The sequence below is a fragment of the Bubalus kerabau genome, chromosome 10 (assembly GCF_029407905.1).
Source record: "Bubalus kerabau isolate K-KA32 ecotype Philippines breed swamp buffalo chromosome 10, PCC_UOA_SB_1v2, whole genome shotgun sequence".
In the NCBI taxonomy this organism is placed as follows: domain Eukaryota; kingdom Metazoa; phylum Chordata; class Mammalia; order Artiodactyla; family Bovidae; genus Bubalus; species Bubalus kerabau.
Window position 1 is genome coordinate 6,311,833 of NC_073633.1, and position 18,023 is coordinate 6,329,855.

The 18,023-nt window shown below is 38.3% G+C and overlaps 1 long non-coding RNA gene across 4 annotated transcripts in view; it reads left to right on the forward strand.

Annotated features, from left to right (window-relative positions):
* LOC129620792 (uncharacterized) overlaps window positions 1–18,023 on the forward strand; it is a 123,391-nt gene that overhangs the window by 65,768 nt on the left and 39,600 nt on the right. For all 4 annotated transcript variants that reach the window (XR_008698701.1, XR_008698699.1, XR_008698702.1 and 1 more), the window contains one exon: window positions 14,224–14,448. This is a non-coding gene — a long non-coding RNA (uncharacterized LOC129620792). The remainder of the gene's footprint in view (window positions 1–14,223; window positions 14,449–18,023) is intronic.

Below are 18,023 nucleotides of genomic sequence, written 5' to 3' on the forward strand. Positions count from 1 at the left end.
GGGTCACAAAGAGTCGGAAGCATCACTACAAACAAAGCTAGTGGAGGTGATGGAATTCCAGTTGAGCTTTCAAATCCTAAAAGATAATGTTGTGAAAGTGCTGCACTCAATACGCCAGCAAATTTGGAAAACTCAGCAATGGCCACAGGACTGGAAAAGTTCAGTTTTCATTCTAATCCCAAAGAAAGGCAGTGCCAAAGAATACTCAAACTACCACAAAATTGTACTCATCTCACACGCTAGCAAAGTAATGCTCAAAATTCTCCAAGCCAAGCTTCAACAGTATGTGAACCATGAACTTCCAGATGTTTAAGCCAAATTTAGAAAAGACAGAGGAAACAAGAGATCAAATTGCCAACATCTGTTGGATCATCAAAAAAGCAAGAGAGTTCCAGAAAAACATCTACTTCTGCTTTATTGACTATGCCAAAGCCTTTGACTGTGTGGAACAACAAACTGTGGAAAACTCTTAAAGAGATGAAATACCAGACCACCTGACCTGCCTCTTGAGAAATCTGTATGCAGGTCAAGAAGCAACACTTAGAACTGGACATGGAACAACAGACTGGTTTCAAATAGGAAAAGGAGTACGTCAAGGCTGTATATTGTCACCCTGCTTATTTAACTTATATGCAGAGTGCATCATGAGAAACGCTGGGCTGGATGAAGCACAGCTGGAATCAAGATTGCTGAGAGAAATATCAATAACCTCAGATATGCAGATGATACCACCCTTATGGCAGAAATGAAGAAGAACTAAAGAGCCTGTTGATGAAAGTGAAAGAGGAGAGTAAAAAAGTTGAATTAAAGCTCAACATTCAGAAAACTAAGATCATGGCATCTGGTCCCATCACTTCATAGCAAATAGATGGGGAAACAATGGAAACAGTGGCAGACTTTATTTTTTTGGGCTCCAAAAATCACTGCAGATGGTGACTGCAGCCATGAAATTAAAAGACACTTACTCCTAAGAAGAAAAGTTATGACCAACCTAGACAGCATATTAAAAAGCAGAGACATTACTTTGCCAACAAAGGTCTGTCTAGTCAAAGGTATGGTTTTTCCAGTAGTCATGTATGGATGTGAGAGTTGGACTATAAAGAAAGCTGAGCGCTGAAGAATTGATGCTTTTGAACTGTGGTGTTGGAGAAGACTCTTGAGAGTCTAGAGACTGCAAGGAGATCTAACCAGTCCATCCTAAAGGAAATCAGTCCTGAATATTCATTGGAAGGACTGATGTTGAAGCTGAAATTCTAATACTTTGGACATCTGATGCAAAGAACTGACTGATTGGAAAAGACCCTGATGCTGGGAAAGATTGAAGGTGGGAGGAGAAGGGGACGACAGAGGATGAAATGGCTGGATGGCATCACTGACTCGATGGACGTGAGTCTCAGTGAACTCCAGGAGTTGGTGATGGACAGGGAGGCCTGGTGTGCTGCAATCCATGGGGTCCCAAAGAGTTGGACATGACTGAGCAACTAAACTGAACTGAAGTTCCTATAAGGTTACTTTCTATATTGTAGTATTCCTATAAAGGTGGTCAAGTGAATTTGAAAATGTCTACTTTAAAATTAGATACAGATAAATTCTCACTCAGATTATGTTTAAAAACTATAGCCTATTAATCAATATTAGTACAAAAAACTGAGTTTACCCTTCAAAAGTTTAGATATTTCCACTCATGTGAGAAGAACAAAATGACATACTTTTGGAAGTTTGGCATTTTTATAGTTCATTTCTTTTTCATTTTGTTCCACTGAGTGAGAAGAAGTAATTGGCCTTTACTTGTTTCTCAGAGAAATCTGCTTTACTTTATTCTCTCCATTGTGTATACAAAACATGTTTCTGCTTGGCTGCTGCATCAGATATCCTGATGGTTATATAGAAGACCTTTCTTAAATTGAAAAAACTGATTAGTGGTTTTCTGGAAGCATTCTGACTGGTTGTCTAACCTTGAGGTGGAAAGGTACGGTGTATATACAAGGAATTTTTCCAAACTGTAGAAAATTTAGTATTTATTCTATGACATCAGGCAATAATAAACCGTTGTATTCCCTTCATTTTTCCAGGTCAGATATTCTCCCACCCTGATGCACTGCCAAGGAATTAAATCTCAGTCATTACTAAGGTTCTTTCCCTGCCACCTTGTTCACCCAAAGGTTTTAAGGGTTCTTTACAGTTCAGAACATTATATTCCTCAGTCTTTGTATGTGTGCATGCTCAGTCGGTTCAGTTGTGTCCAACTCTTTGTGACTCTATGGACTGTAGCCTGATGGGCTCTTCTGCCCATTGGATTCTCCAGGCAAGAATACTGGAGTGGGTTGCCATGCCCTCCTCCAGGGGATCTTCCAGACCCAGGAATTGAATGCACATCTCTTGTGTCTCCTTCACTGCAGATAGATTTTCAACGAATGAGCCAAGGAAGCCTCATTCCTCAGTCTTTAGTCTTTTTAAATTTGCTTTTTATTTTATATTAGAATATAGTTGATTTACAATGTTGTGTTAGTTTCAAGTATATAGCAAAGTGATTTAGTTATGCATATACATTTATCCATTCTTTTTCAGATTCTTTTCCCATATAGGTTTTTTTTTAAATTTTTAATTGGAGGCTACTTACTTTACAATATTGTGGTGGTTTTGGCCATACATTCACATGAATCAGCCATGGGTATACCTGTGTTCCCCATCCCATCCCTCAGGGTCATCCCAGTGTACCAGCCCTGAGCACCCTGTGTCATGCATCGAACCTGGACTGGCCATCTGTTTCATATATGATAATATACATGTTTCAGTGCTCTTCTCTCAAATCATCCCACCCTTGCCTTCTCCCACGGAGTTCAACAGTCTGTTCTTTACATTTGTGTCTCTTTTTCTGTCTCACATATAGGGTCATCGTTACCATCTTTCTAAATTCCATATATATATATGTTAATATACTGTATTGGTGTTTTTTTTCTGACTTCGCTCTGTATAATAGGCTCCAGTTTCATCCATCTCATTAGAAGTGATTCAAATGCATTCTTTTTAATAGCTACATAACATTCCATTGTGTATACGTACCACAGCTTTTTTGTCCATTCGTCTGCCAGTGGACATCTAGGTTGCTTCCGTGTCCTGGCTATTGTAAACAGTGCTGTGATGAACATTGGGGTACAAGTTCTGGTTTCTGGTTTCCTCGGTGTGTATGCCCAGCAGTGAGATTGCTGGGTCGTAAGTTCTATTTCCAGTTTTTTAAGGAATTTCCACACTCTTCTCCATAGTGGCTCTACTAGTTTGCATTCCCACCAACAGTGTAAGAACGTTCCCTTTTCTCCACACCCTCTCCAGCATTGATTGTTTGTAGACTTTTTGATAGCAGCCATTCTGACCGGCGTGAGATGGTACCTCATTGTGGTTTTGATTTGCATTTCTCTGATAATGAGTGATGTTGAGCATCTTTTCATGTGCTTGTTAGCCATTTGTATGTCTTCTTTGGAGAAATGTCTGTTTAGTTCTTTGACCCATTTTTTGATTGGGTCGCTTATTTTTCTGGAATTGAGCTGCAGGAGTTGCTTGTATATTTTTGAGATTAATTCTTTGTCAGCTGCTTCATTTGTTATTATTTTCTCCCATTCTGAAGGCTGTCTTTTCACCTTGCTTATAGTTTCCTTTGTAGTGCAGAAGCTTTTAAGTTTAATTATGTCCCATTTGTTTATTTTTGCTTTTATTTCCAATATTCTGGGAGGTGGGTCATAGAGGATCCTGCTGTGATTTATGTCAGAGAGTGTTTTGCCTATGTTTTCCTCTAGGAGTTTTATAGTTTCTGGTATTGCATTTAGATCTTTAATCCATTTTGAGTTTATTTTTGTGTATGGTGTTAGAAAGTATTCTAATTTCATTCTTTTACTAGTGGTTGACCAGTTTTCCCAGCAACACTTGTTAAAGAAACTGTCTTTTCTCCATTGTATATCTTTGCCTCCTTTGTCAAAGATAAGGTGTCCCATGTAGGTTTTTAAAGAATATTGAGTAGAGTTACAAGTAGGTCCTTGTTAATTATCTCTTTTATATATGTATGCTTCCCTGGTAGCTCAGCTGGTAAAGAAGACCTGAGTTCGATCCCTGGGTTGGGAAGATTTCCTGAAGAAGGGAATGGCTACCCACTCCAGTATTCTGGCCTGGAAAATCCCATGGACAGAGAAGCCTGATGGGCTACAGTCCATGGGGTCGCAGAATCAAACATATTTGAGCGACTTTCATTTTTTCACTGGGTGGCTCAGATGGTAGAGTCTGCCTGCAATGCAGGAGACCTGGGTTCGATCCCTGGGTTGGGAAGATCCCCTGGAGAAGGAAATGACAACCCACACCAGTATTCTTGCCTGGAAAATCCCATGGACAGAGGAGCCTGTGGGCTACAGTCCATGGGGTCGCACAGAATCTGACACGACTGAATGACTAACACTTTCATTTTCACATATGTGTGTGCATGCTAAGTTGCTTCAGTTGTGTCTCACTCTTGGCAACACTATGGGCTGTAGCCCGCCAGCCTCCTCTGTCCATGAGATTCTCCAGGCAAGAACACTGGAGTGGGTTGCCATGCCCTCCTTCAGGGGATCTTCCCAACCCAGAGACTGAAAACACATCTCATGTCTCCTGCTTTGGCAGGTGGGTTCTTTACCACTATGCCACCAGGAGTGTGCATATGTTAATCCCAAACTCCTAATCTATCTTCCCCTGACACATTTCCCCTTTGGTAACCATAAGCTTGCTTTTGAAGTCTGGGAGTCTGTTTCTGTTTTGCAAATAAGTTCATTTGTATCATTTTTTTTTTTTTAGATTTCACATATGTGATATCATGTGATATTTATTTTTGTCTGACTTCACTTAGTATGACACTCTAGATCCATCCATGTTGCTACAGATAGCGTTATTTCATTCTTTTTATAGCCCTCAATCTTTAGTCTCAACTACTCATGTCCTGACCTGCATATAGATTTCTCAAGAGGCAGGTGAGGTGGTCTGGTATTCCCATCTCTTGAAGAATTTTCCACAGTTTATTGTGATCCACACAGTCAAAGGCTTTGGCATAGTCAATAAAGCAGAAATAGATGTTTTTCTGGAACTCTCTGGCTTTTTCAATGATCCAGCGGATGTTGGCAATTTGATCTCTGGTTCCTCTGCCTTTTCTAAAACCAGCTTGAGCATCTGGAAGTTTACGGTTCACATATTGCTGAAGCCTGGGTTGGAGAATTTTGAGCATTACTTTACTAGTGTGTGAGATGACTGCAATTGTGCAGTAGTTAGAGCATTCTTTGGTGTTGCCTTTCTTTGGGATTGGAATGAAAACTGACCTTTTCCAGTCCTGTGGCCACTGCTGACTTTTCCAAATTTGCTGGCATATTGAGTGCAGCACTTTCACAGCATCATCTTTCAGGATTTGAAACAACTCAACTGGAATTCCATCACCTCCACTAGCTTTCTTCATAGTGATGCTTTCTAAGGCCCGTTACTAGTCCCTTGGACTGTAAGGAGATCCAACCAGTCCATCCTAAAGGAGATCAGTCCTGGGTGTTCATTAGAAGGACTGATGCTAAAGCTGAAACTCCAGTACTTTGGCCACCTCATGCGAAGAGTTGACTCATTGGAAAAGACTCTGATGCTGGGAGGGATTGGGGGCAGGAAGAGAAGGGGATGGCATCACTGACTCGATGGACGTGAGTCTGAGTGAACTCCGGGAGTTGGTGATGGACAGGGAGGCCTGGCGTGCTGCGATTCATGGGGTTGCAAGAGTCGGACATGACTGAGTGACTGAACTGACTGAACTGAACTGACTGAACTTAACTGACTCATGTCCTAAGCTACATAATAGCATTGTCGCTTCTGTGCCAAGACTAGACATAAGACCTTTCCCCAGAGTTTCCATGGAGATGATTCTTTCTATTCTACGCCCATTGCTGTTTCACAGGTTGCCTTTAAGAGTCCTCAAAAAGAGGATGCTTGGATCATATTTGTGGAGGTGAGCTGTGGTCCCCCAACTCTTTAAAAGAAGCTCTCCTACTTCTTCCTCCCTCTACCTCAAAGTCCTCAACTTTCTCTTCAATTATTCCTTCTATGAGTTTGATTTTGCATATAAAGTTCAAGAGGAGGTGTTGTTTTCTGGACACCCAAGCTTCCGTTTTATATTTGGACACAAAAACATTTGCGTCAAGGCAAGGGAACAAATAAGCTTAGAAAACCTCCTTGGGATGGAGAGAGGAAAATACCTGTGGATGGGAGAATAAAAAAGCACATACTGATATTTAGATAAATTATTCAGCCTCTTTATTATTATTCTTTTTATTTAAGAACTTATTATTTTTTGAGTAATTTTAGTTTTAAAATAAAATTGAGACAGAGGTAGAGAAAATTACCCATTATACTCCCTTACCACACACATGTATAGCTTCCACCAGTATCAATATTCTTCACTAGAATGGTACACATTTTTTTCTTTTTTACCACATATAACCCTACATTATAGAGGACTGGAATGCAAACATAAGGAGTCAAGAAACACCAGGAGTAACAGGCAAATTTGGCCTTGGAGTACAGAATGAAGCAGGGTAAAGTCTAATAGAGTTTTGCCAAGAGAATGCACTGGTCATAGCAAACACCCTCTTCCAACAACACAAGAGAAGACTCTACACATGGACATCACCAGATGGTCAACACCAAAATCAGATTGTTTATATTCTTTGCAGCCAAAGATGGAGAAGCTCTATAGAGTCAGAAAAACAAGACTGGGAGCGGACTGTGGCTCAGATCATGAACTCCTATTGCCAAATTCAGACTTAAATTGAAGAAAGGGAAAACCACTACACCATTCAGGTATTACCTAAACCAAATCTCTTATGATTATACAGTAGAAGTGACAAATAGATTCAAGGGATTAGATCTGATAGCAGAGTGCCTATTGAACTATGGACAGAGGTTCATGACATTGTACAGGAGACAGGGATCAAGACCATCCCCAAGGAAAAGAAATGCAAAAAAGCAAATAGCTGTGTGAGGAGGCCTTACAAATAGCTGTGAAAAGAGAAGTGAGAAAAGGAAAAAAGGAAATACATACCCATTTGAATGCAGAGTTCCAAAGAATAGCAAGGAGAGATAAGAAAGTCTTCCTCAGTGATCAATACAAAGAAATAGAGGAAAACAATAGAATGGGAAAGAAAAGAGCTCTTCAAGAAAATTAGAGATACCAAGGGAATATTTCATGCAAAGATGGGATCAAGAGACGACAGAAATTGTGTGGACCTAACAGAAGCAGAAGATATTAAGAAGAGGTGGCAAGAATACACAGAAGAGCTGTACAAAAAAGATCTTCATGATCCAAATAACCATGATGGTGTGATCACTCAACTACAGCCAGACATCCTGGAATGTGAAGTCGGGTGGACCTTAGGAAACATTACTATGAAGAAAGCTAGTGGAGGTGATGGAATTCCAGTTGAGCTGTTTCAAATCCTGAAAGATGATGCTGTGAAAGTGCTGCACTCAGTATGCCAGCAAATTTGGAAAAGTCAGCAGTGGCCACAGGACTGGAAAAGGTCAGTTTTCATTCCAATCCCTAAGAAAGGCAACACCAAAGAATGCTCAAACTACTGAACAGTTGCACTCATCTCACACACTACTAAAGTAATGCTCAAAATTCTCCAAGCCAGGCTTCAGCAATATGTGAACTGTGAACTTCCAGATGTTCAAGCTGGTTTTAGACAGGCAGAGGAACCAGAGATCAAATTGCCAACATCCGCTGGGTCATGGAAAAAGCAAGAGAGTTCCAGAAAAACATCTATTTCTGCTTTATTGACTATGCCAAAGCCTTTGACTGTGTGGATCACAACAAACTGTGGAAAATTCTTAGAGATGGGAATACCAGACCACCTGACCTGCCTCTTGAGAAATCTGTATGCAGGTCAGGAAGCAACAGTTAGAACTAGACATCGAACTGGTTCCAAATAGGGAAAGGAGTACATCAAGGCTGTATATTGTCACCCTGCTTATTTAACTTATATACAGAGTACATCATGAGAAAGGCTGGGCTGGATGAAGCACAAGCTGGAATCAAGATTGGTGGGCAAAATACCAATAACCTCAGATATGCAGATGACACCACCCTTATGGCAGAAAGTGAAGAGGAACTCAAAAGCCTCTTGATGAAAGTGAAAGAGGAGAGTGAAAAAGTTGGCTTAAAGCTCAATATTCAAAAAATGAAGATCATGGCATCTGGTCCCATCACTTCATGGCAAATAGATGGGGAAACAGAAGAAACAGTGGCAGACTTTATTTTGGGGGGCTCCAAAATCACTGCAGATGGTGATTGCAGCCATGAAATTAAAAGATGCTTACTCCTTGGAAGAAAAGTTATGACCAACCTAGACAGCATATTGAAAAGCAGAGACATTACTTTGCCAACAAATGAACGTCTAGTCAAGACTATGGTTTTTCCAGTAGTCATGTATGTATGTGAAAACTGGACTATAAAGAAAGCTGAGTGCCAAACAGTTGATGCTTTTGAACAATTGATGCTTTTTTTGGAGTAGACTCTTGAGGGTCCCTTGATCTGCAAGGAGTACCAACCAGTCCATCCTAAAGAAATCAGTCCTAAATATTCATTGAAAGGACTGATGCTGAAGCTGAAACTCCAATACTTTGGCCACCTAATGTGAAGGGCTGACTCATTTGAAAAGACCCTGATGCTGAGAAAGATCGAAGGCGGGAGGAGAAGGGGATGACAGAGGATGAGATGGCTGGATGGCATCACCAACTCAATGGACATGAGTTTAAGTAAACTCTGGGAGTTGGTGATGGACAGGGAAGCCATGCAGCACAGGGAGGTGTGCTGCAGTCCATGGGATTGCAAACATTTGGACACGACTGAGCGACTGAACTGATAACCCTACATTGACCCACCTCAATTGCCCTAAGTTGATAGTTTACCTTAGGGTTCACCTTTGGCCTTCAACATCCTATCGTTTGGACAAATGTATATATATATATGTAAATATATCCATAATTATAATATCACATAGAATATTTTACTGTCCTGAAAATCTTCTGTTCTCTGCCTATTCACCCCTCACCACCAAGAACCACAGATATTTTTACTATCTCCATACTTTTTTTTTTCTAGAATGTCATAAAGTTGGAATCATACTGTAATAGCTTCTCATATTGGCCTTACTCACTTTGTAATATGTATTTAACTTTCCTCCATATCTTTTTATACCTGAATATCACTTTTCTTTTTAATTCCATTGCCTGAATGTTCCACAGTTTATCCATTCACATACTAAAGGACATTTTGGTTGCTTCCAAGTTTTGGTAATTAGAGTAAAGCTGCTATAAACATCCATGTGCAGGACATGGATGTTTTTGTGTGGACATAGGTTTTTAGTTCCTTTGGTTAGATATTAAGGGACATAACAGCTGGGCCAAGTGGTAAAAGTATGTTTAGTTTTGTAAGAAATAGCCAAACTGTCTTTCAAAGTATCTGTACTATTTTGCGTTCTTGTCAACAATGAACAAGAGTTCCCACTGCTCCACATTCTCACCAGCATCTGATGCTGTCAGTGTTCCAGAGTTTGGTCATTCTAATAGGTATGTAGTTGAATCTCATTGTTGTTTTAATTTGCTTTTCCTGATGACTTATGACGTGGAGCATTTTTTCATATGCTTATTTTTCATCTGTATATCTTCTTTGATGAGGTGTTTGTTAATGTCTTGGACCATATTTTAGTAGTTTGTTTTCTTATTCTTGTATTATTTTTCTTCTTAAAAGAGTAAAAAAACAAAAGGCATATTGATGTTTGATGTTTCATTGTTGGTATTTATTCTTTCAAAATACATTAGGAATCAAAGGTAACTTTGTTCTAGTCAAATGTCCTAAGCAGAAGAAAGTTCTTATTTATATAACTTCTTTTCCAAAGAAGGTTAGAGAAGTTGAGCTAATAAATCAACTCAAGGTAGAAATAAAAAGAAGCTCTGTCTTGAGGATGTGCGACCTTGTAGAAGCAGGATCAGTCACAGGCAGACCTATCGTGTATGCTGCAATGGGCTCCTGGCAGGAGTGGCGATGTGAACTGGCAGAAGCAGAAATGGCTCAACTCTGACACAGGCCTGGACCGCTGTGTTGGCCCTCTATCCTGTTTAGGTAATTCCATTGGCTTTCAGTGACGCGTGTTTGCAGAAAAAGGACATAACCTGGAAACCCAAGAGAGAATTTGCCTTTGAAAGGAATTTAAGGATATTATGAGACAATCATTAAAAAAAATCAGATGACTTCTAAAGCTTCTGTGAAGTCTGTAGATGACTATAATCTCAGATGGATAAGGTATGCAGAGTTAAATTTATTCTTTAGTTCTAGATGTTTTTGACATACCATGCTACTCCTTCATTGCCAAATTAAAGAACTAGAGAAATCTGAATCTTAATAATTTTCTCTTGATTCCTAACATCCATTTTTGCTGAAAGATATGAAAACCTTTGGGTAAAAATTGAGATCTAATTACAATATACAGATTGTTTACATATATTTAAAAGAAAAATATCACCACACAGCTAGATGATTAGAACTTCTTATCATGTATTTTCTCATTTTCCTTGTGAGTTAAAGTGCCTTGAAGAATGTGTATTATTAAAATAATGAATTCTGTTTACTGATTTCATGTTCAGTATCTATCAGGCCTTCCTAGTAGATGTGATTTCAGTTTTTCTTACCAGATTAAACAGCTGCTCTGCTTATCACAAAGCAGTGTGTTTATATTCCAAGATTTGTGATTTGATAACTTGACTAGTCTTGTACCATTCTGTTGTTGCTAACTAGTTGCTTATACAGTTGTTGTATTTTGCAGTGTAAAACTGGAATTGGGACTTTAAGAAGTCTCTAATTCAGTGGTTCCCTTAAAATTTTCTATAGTTCCTTTAAAAGTATTCAGATGTTTATATTCAAATATTCAATTTTGAATCAGAATCTCCAGGAACCCAATAATCTTGTCCCTCACTACTCTTTCAGAAATGGTAGAACTGGACATGGAACAACAGACTGGTTCCAAAGAGGAAAAGGAGTGCGTCAAGGCTGTATATTGTCACCCTGCTTATTTAACTTATATGCAGAGTACATCATGAGAAACGCTGGACTGGAAGAAGCACAAGCTGGAATCAGGATTGCTGGGAGAAATATCAATAACCTCAGATATGCAGATGACACCACTCTTATGGCAGAAAGTGACAAGGAACTAAAAAGCCTCTTGATGAAAGTGAAAGTGGAGAGTGAAAAAGTTGGCTTAAAGCTCAACATTCAGAAAACGAAGATCATGGCATCTGGTCCCATCACTTCATGGCAAATAGATGGGGAAACAGTGGAAACAGTGTCAAACTTTATTTTTCAGGGCTCCAAAATCACTGCAGATGGTGACTGCAGCCATGAAATTAAAAGACACTTACTCCTTGGAAGAAAAGTTATGCCTAACCTAGATAGCATATTGAAAAGCAGAGACATTACTTGGCCAACAAAGGTCCATCTAGTCAAGGCTGTGGTTTTTCCAGTGGTCATGTATGGATGCGAGAGTTGGACTGTGAAGAAAGCTGAGCACCGAAGAATTGATGCTTTTGAACTGTGGTGTTGGAGAAGACTCTTGAGAGTCCCTTGGACTGCAAGGAGATCCAACCAGTCCATTCTAAAGGAGATCAGCCCTGGGTGTTCTTCGGAAGGAATGATGCTAAAGCTGAAACTCCAGTATTTTGGCCACCTCATGCGAAGAGTTGACTCATTGGAAAAGACTCTGATGCTGGGAGGGATTGGGGGCAGGAGGAAAAGGGGATGACAGAGGATGAGATGGCTGGATGGCATCACCGACTCGATGGACGTGAGTTTGAGTGAACTTCAGGAGTTGGTGATGGACAGGGAGGACTGGTGTGCTGCGATTCATGGGGTCGCAAAGAGTCAGACATGACTGAGCGACTGAAGTGAACTGAAGTGAAATCATCTTATAAACCACATTAGTAAATTGATAAGTATGGGGATACTGTACCTTTATTTCTCAATTAACTGTACTTTTAAATATATGAGCAGAGAATAGTAAAATGAGAAAATGGTCTCAAAATAAGACAGTTTAGTTTGAAAGGTTTTCAACTTCATAACCTCTTCCTATTTGAAACAGATCTTAACATGTTATGAGGTTCTATGAAATCCTTCATGACTAATTGGAATAAAAATGCGGTTGTCCTCAATTGCAGTTTCATAAGAGTGCCATCAATCACCACAGGATAAAATATAGACTTACCCTTTTGTTTATGATATTTAGTGGATGTTTTGTAATGTTTAGTATTTATGCATCCTTTATGTTGACATTTCTGTCAAGAGGTTTTTTTTTTTTAAATTTTAAACTTTCTTTGAATAAGATTTTGGTAAAATAAAGTGCAGAATGAAGATAAAGATATTGATATCTATTTTTAGAGGAGAGGGCTTCTTTCACAGCAAAATAATCTTAAAGTTTAAAAATTTTAAATTTTATAGTATGGACAAATTATTAACCATAACATTGATTTTTTTCCCCCTCTAAGTGGGTAATCAGATTAGAAAAGATATTTTGTTTAGTTTTTGAATTCTATACATGTAATCATTTTATGCATTTCTGTACCTTCCTTTTACTGTTCAGTGATAGGGTTTTGAAATTCTTCTTTATTTATCCCCTAGTATACACCTCACTCCTTTCCATTGCCATAGGCATGGCAGAGTGTAAATATTCAACTTTATCTATCTGTTCTACTGTTGATGGAAATTTGGATTATTGTCAAAATAATGTATTGTTACAAACACGATTGCTGTGACTATTTAAAAAATATTTATTGGTGTATAAATACCATAAAATTCACTCATTTAAAGTGTATATACAGTTCAATGATTTTTATTATATTTATAAAATTGTGAAAGTCTCACTAAAATTTAATTTTAGAACGTTTCATCGTGCTAGATAGAAACCCTGTACCTGTTAATAGTCACTTCCCACCCCCACCTCAGCTCTCCCTCAGTCCCTGGAAACTGCTAATCTGTTTGCTTTCTATTTCTATAGATTTGCCTATTCTGGACATTTCGTGTAAATGGAATCATGTGATATGTGACCTTTTGTGTTTGACTTCCTTCATGTAACACATTTGTTTTCACTATTCTTCCTTACTGTATGTGTCAGTACTTCATCCTGTTGCTGCATTGGACAGACCACATTTTGTCTATCTTTTCCTCAGTGGATGGATATTTGGGTTTCTGCTATTTGTGTACAAGTTTTTATAGGGACATAATTTTTCAAGTTTCACATGTAGATACCTAGGAGTGAAATTTCTGGGTTACATAGTAACTCCATGTATCATATTTTGAGGTACTGCCAGACTGTTTTGAGAGTGTCGGTATCATTTTGTATTCCTATTAGCAATGTATGAGAGTTCAGTTTCTTCACCTCCTTGCCAACACTTATGATTGTATATCTTTGAACTGGTATCTCACCGTGTTATTTCCCAAATGACTAATGATGTTGAGCACTTTTCCGTGTGCTTATTGGTCATTCATATATCTGAAGAAAGTATATTCAAACTCTTCTCACATTTTAAAATTTGACATTTGCTTTTTATTGTTGAGTTGCAAGAATTCTATATATATATTATATATTTTTTTCTGGAAACAAATCCCTAATCAGTCATATAATTTGAAAATGTTTTCTCTCATTCTGTGGGTTGGCATTTCACTTTCTTGATGGTGTCCTTTGAAGCATAAACATTTAAAATTTTAATACAGTCCAACTTATCTATTTTTTTATTGCTTATACTTTTAGTGTTACATGTAATAAACCAAAGATTTCTTAATTCAGAGTCTCCAAAACAATTTTAAAGTTCCAAAGAATTATACCTAGGTTTTCTTCTAAAAACTTTATAGTTTTAACTTTCACATTTAAGTTAATCTTTGTATGTGATATGAGATAGGGTCCACCTTCATCTTTTGTATATAGAAATGTGGTTATCCCAGCATCATTTGTTGAAAAACCCCACTGAATTGTCCTGGTACCTTTGTTGAAACCAATTGAACATAAATTTAAGGGCTTATTCTAGTTTCTCAATTCTATTCCATTGATTTATATGTCTATTCTTGTGCCAATATCATATTTTAATTACTGTAGTTTGAAATCAGCATATATTCCCTTTATCTTTCCACATTAGATTTAATAAACCTTGGGACTTCCCTGGTGGCTCAGCTGATAAAGAATCTGCTTGCAATGTGGGAGACCTGGGTTCCATCCCTGGGCTGGGAAGATTCCCTGTAGAAGGGCATGGTGACCCACTCCAATGTTCTTGCCTGGAGAATTCCCATGGACAGAGGAGCCTGGCAGGCTACAGTCGACGGGGTTGCAAAAAGTAGGACACGACTGAGCGACTAAACACATGGTAAACCTTATTTCATCTCAAATGTTTTAAATTTTAGCAGTATAAAATTAGGAAATTAGTAAATAAATAAAAAATGAATGATGCTTATAATACAATCAACCAGAGTCCTTACTTTAGGACATCACTTTGGTCTCTTTTTAAGCAATATTGTAAATTTAGTTTTCAGTTGATCCACATGCAGTGTGATAAGCGGTGACCATATTTTTCTTCCAACATAATTTTCATGAAGTTCTTGTGTAATATTTAAGCTTTTATATTTTAAAAACATAGATATAATTGAAACACATAAATGTCTATTAATGACAAAGTGAGCTTTCTATTTGCAACTTATTTTTATGGTCTTCAATTCTGTTTACAGGGGGAGACAGTCTCTAGTAACCTCTAAGCCATAATTTTCTTATGGAGTGAAATAACTCCATCAGAGACAAAATCAATACTTTCAAAGTACACACTAATATTCTTTGAAATTAGAAATTGACCTTTTTTTTGCTTTCTTTTTGCTTTTAAAGAATAAATACAAGCTGGTTTAGAAATTTGGAGTATATATGACATTTGAAATACAAATCTTCTGATCTCTGCTGAAAAATCATGTGTGGTGTTGTATGTCTTCTTCCTTATTGATAATAGGTTAAAACTATAAATAAAAACTTTTTTTCTATAAAATATGGTTAAAAATTAAGACAATTTTTGTTTTAATATTTAGCAGCATATGTTGTTCAAATTACAACTTGAATAGAAATGAAATATTTTTAAATTAAATACTAAGCAATTAAAAAGTTAAGACTGTTTTCTCCCACAATGCTTATGCTTAAAATTCATACTAACTTGGAGTGACTATGCATGTGAGACCTATTATATAATTTCTTTTTTCCACAGAGAACAAATTGCTGACTAAAAATCAAGCTGCTGTACTAACTCTATGAAGTAGCTGTGAAAACATCGCAGATTTTTAAGAGTTTTTTAAATTTTTTCTCTAGTTTTATTGAGAAGCAATTGATATATGTCACTATATAAGTTGAAGACATATCGAGTGATAACTTGATTTACATGTATTGTGAAACGATTTTTGTATAAGTTCTTGTTAAGATTATTCGGTTACACTTATTGCATTCAAGCCATTTGGCAAGTTATTGTTCTATCTGGGGTTGCTTGATAGGAAAGGTGGATGTTCCACATAAAATAGTACAGAAGGTTCTAACTAATTCCATGGGATCTATCTGCAGATTGTTGGATTAGCACATATTCAAGATATTTGCCACTTTTTAGTTTCTATCACTATAGTCTTTTCCACATTTGTTGCCATGGAGGGTGTATAGTATATTATATAATTAAGGCATTGGCTCTGAAGCCTGCTGCTACTGCTAAGTCACTTCAGTAGTGTCCAACTCTGTGTCACCCCATAGACGGCAGCCCACCAGGCTCCCCCATCCCTGGGACTCTCCAAGCAAGAACACTGGAGTGGGTTGCCATTTCCTTCTCCAATGCATGAAAGTGAAAAGTGAAAGTGAAGTCGCTCAGTCGTGTCTGACTCTTAGCGACCCCATGGACTGTAGCCCACCAGGCTCCTCCGTCCATGGGATTCTCCAAAGCCTGTAGGAACTCAAATCCTAGCTCCTCCAGTTGTTAGTAATGTGTTAGTATTGGGCAAAGTATCAACTTTTGTGTTACACAATTTCTTTTCATCAGTAAGATGGATATTTTTTAAAAGTTCTCATGGGTCTCATGAGAAGATAAAATGAGATATTGCAGGCAAAGCACTTAGCTATTTCCAGTGGGCAATAAGGCACAGCTCTCAGAAGTTTTTTGCTGACACTTTATCTTTTTCTACTCGTAAGTGATCTTAGCTTTGAAAAATGGAAGGAAATACCTTCTTCCCCAGATCATGGACATGGAGCCTGAGATCTACTTGATTCTTAGGAACAGTGGGCTTGTACAGTCTTGTAAAGTGAGGAGACGTTAAGGGAAAAATGGAAGAGATGTATTACAACGCTAGGAATATTCAACCCAGAGAAGGAATATATGGATTCATGAGGAGTTACCTTTAGGGAAACAGCATCAATGTGAGCCTGACATTTCCCCTATTCTGGTTCTTATCTGGTTCACCTTCTGCCTTGATTTAAGATGCTCTACGCTTTCGTTCGGAGAAGGCAATGGCAACCCACTCCAGTATTCTTGCCTGGAAAATCCCATGGACGGAGGAGCCTGGTAGGCTGCAGTCCATGAGGTCGCTAAGAGTCGGGCACGACTGAGCAACTTCACTTTGACTTTTCACTTTCATGCATTGGAGAAGGAAATGACAACCCACTCCAGTGTTCTTGCCTGGAGAATCCCAGGTACGGGGGAGCCTAGTGGGCTGCCGTCTATGGGGTCGCACAGAGTCAGACATGACTGAAGCGACTTAGCAACAGCAGCAACGCTTTTGTTCAACAGTTGACCCTTGAAGTATGTGGAGGTTAGGGTCATGGAGCCCCCCAGAACCAGTCAAAAATCCATGTAAAACTTTACAGTCATTCTCCTGTATCTGCAGTTCCACATCTGCAGATTCAACCACTGAATCATGTAGTACTGTAGTATTTACTGTTGAAGAACATCTGTGTGTGAGTGGACTTGTGCAATTCAAACTCATTTTGTTCAAGGTCAACTGTACTTTGCTGGTTTTTTTCCCCCTTACTCCTGAAAGTTTACATGTTAGCTGGTAATTAAGGATTTTACAACTGTGAAATTGTAGGTTCCCTTAATCAGAATTCTTACGTGAATGTTCGTAATTGGAATCAGCTCTTCTTTGGGAAATATCATCTTCTACAATTATGCCTCTGTGTTTTTGTCATTTCCTTTACACTATAGGCAGTGACTATCAATCCAGAGAAAGATGCTCTGGGTAGATAGCCTGAGATAATTACTTAGCATGGAACTTAAGGAAAAGTGTGTCATTGTGGGATATTTGGATATTTAACCACTTTGTGAAAATATCATATAGTTTAAAAATTTACAAATATTTCTAAGTGCCTCAGCTAGGCCACAGCAGGAGGCAGACAGTGAAATTCAGACCAGTGAACAAGATCAACCCAACAGTAATAAAGTGCTCACAAAGCACTTTATTAAAACCATAAAGTACATATCCCATTGTATTATCAGTATTTTCACAATTCCTTAAGATTGAGGGCTCCTTGTAGGAAACTGTAGAATCTTATTTGAATTTGGATTTCTTTTTTTTTTTTTTTAATTTTAATTTTAGTTTTCTTTTGCCTGGAGAATTCCATGGACAAAGGAGCCTGGGGGGCCACAGTCCATGCGGTTGCAAAGAGTCAGACACGACTGAGTGACTAACACACACACAGACCTGGTTTTTAATTGGACTGCTTTACAACATTGCATTGTTTCTGCCATACATCAGCATGAATCAGCCATAGGTATACATAATGTCCGCAGCACAGAAAACTGTAAACAAGGTGAAAAGGCTGCCCTCAGGATGGGAGAAAATAATAGCAAATGAAACAACCGACAAAGGATTAATTTCTAAAATAAACAAACAACTCATGTAGCTCAATACCGGAATTTGGATTTCTAATGCTCAG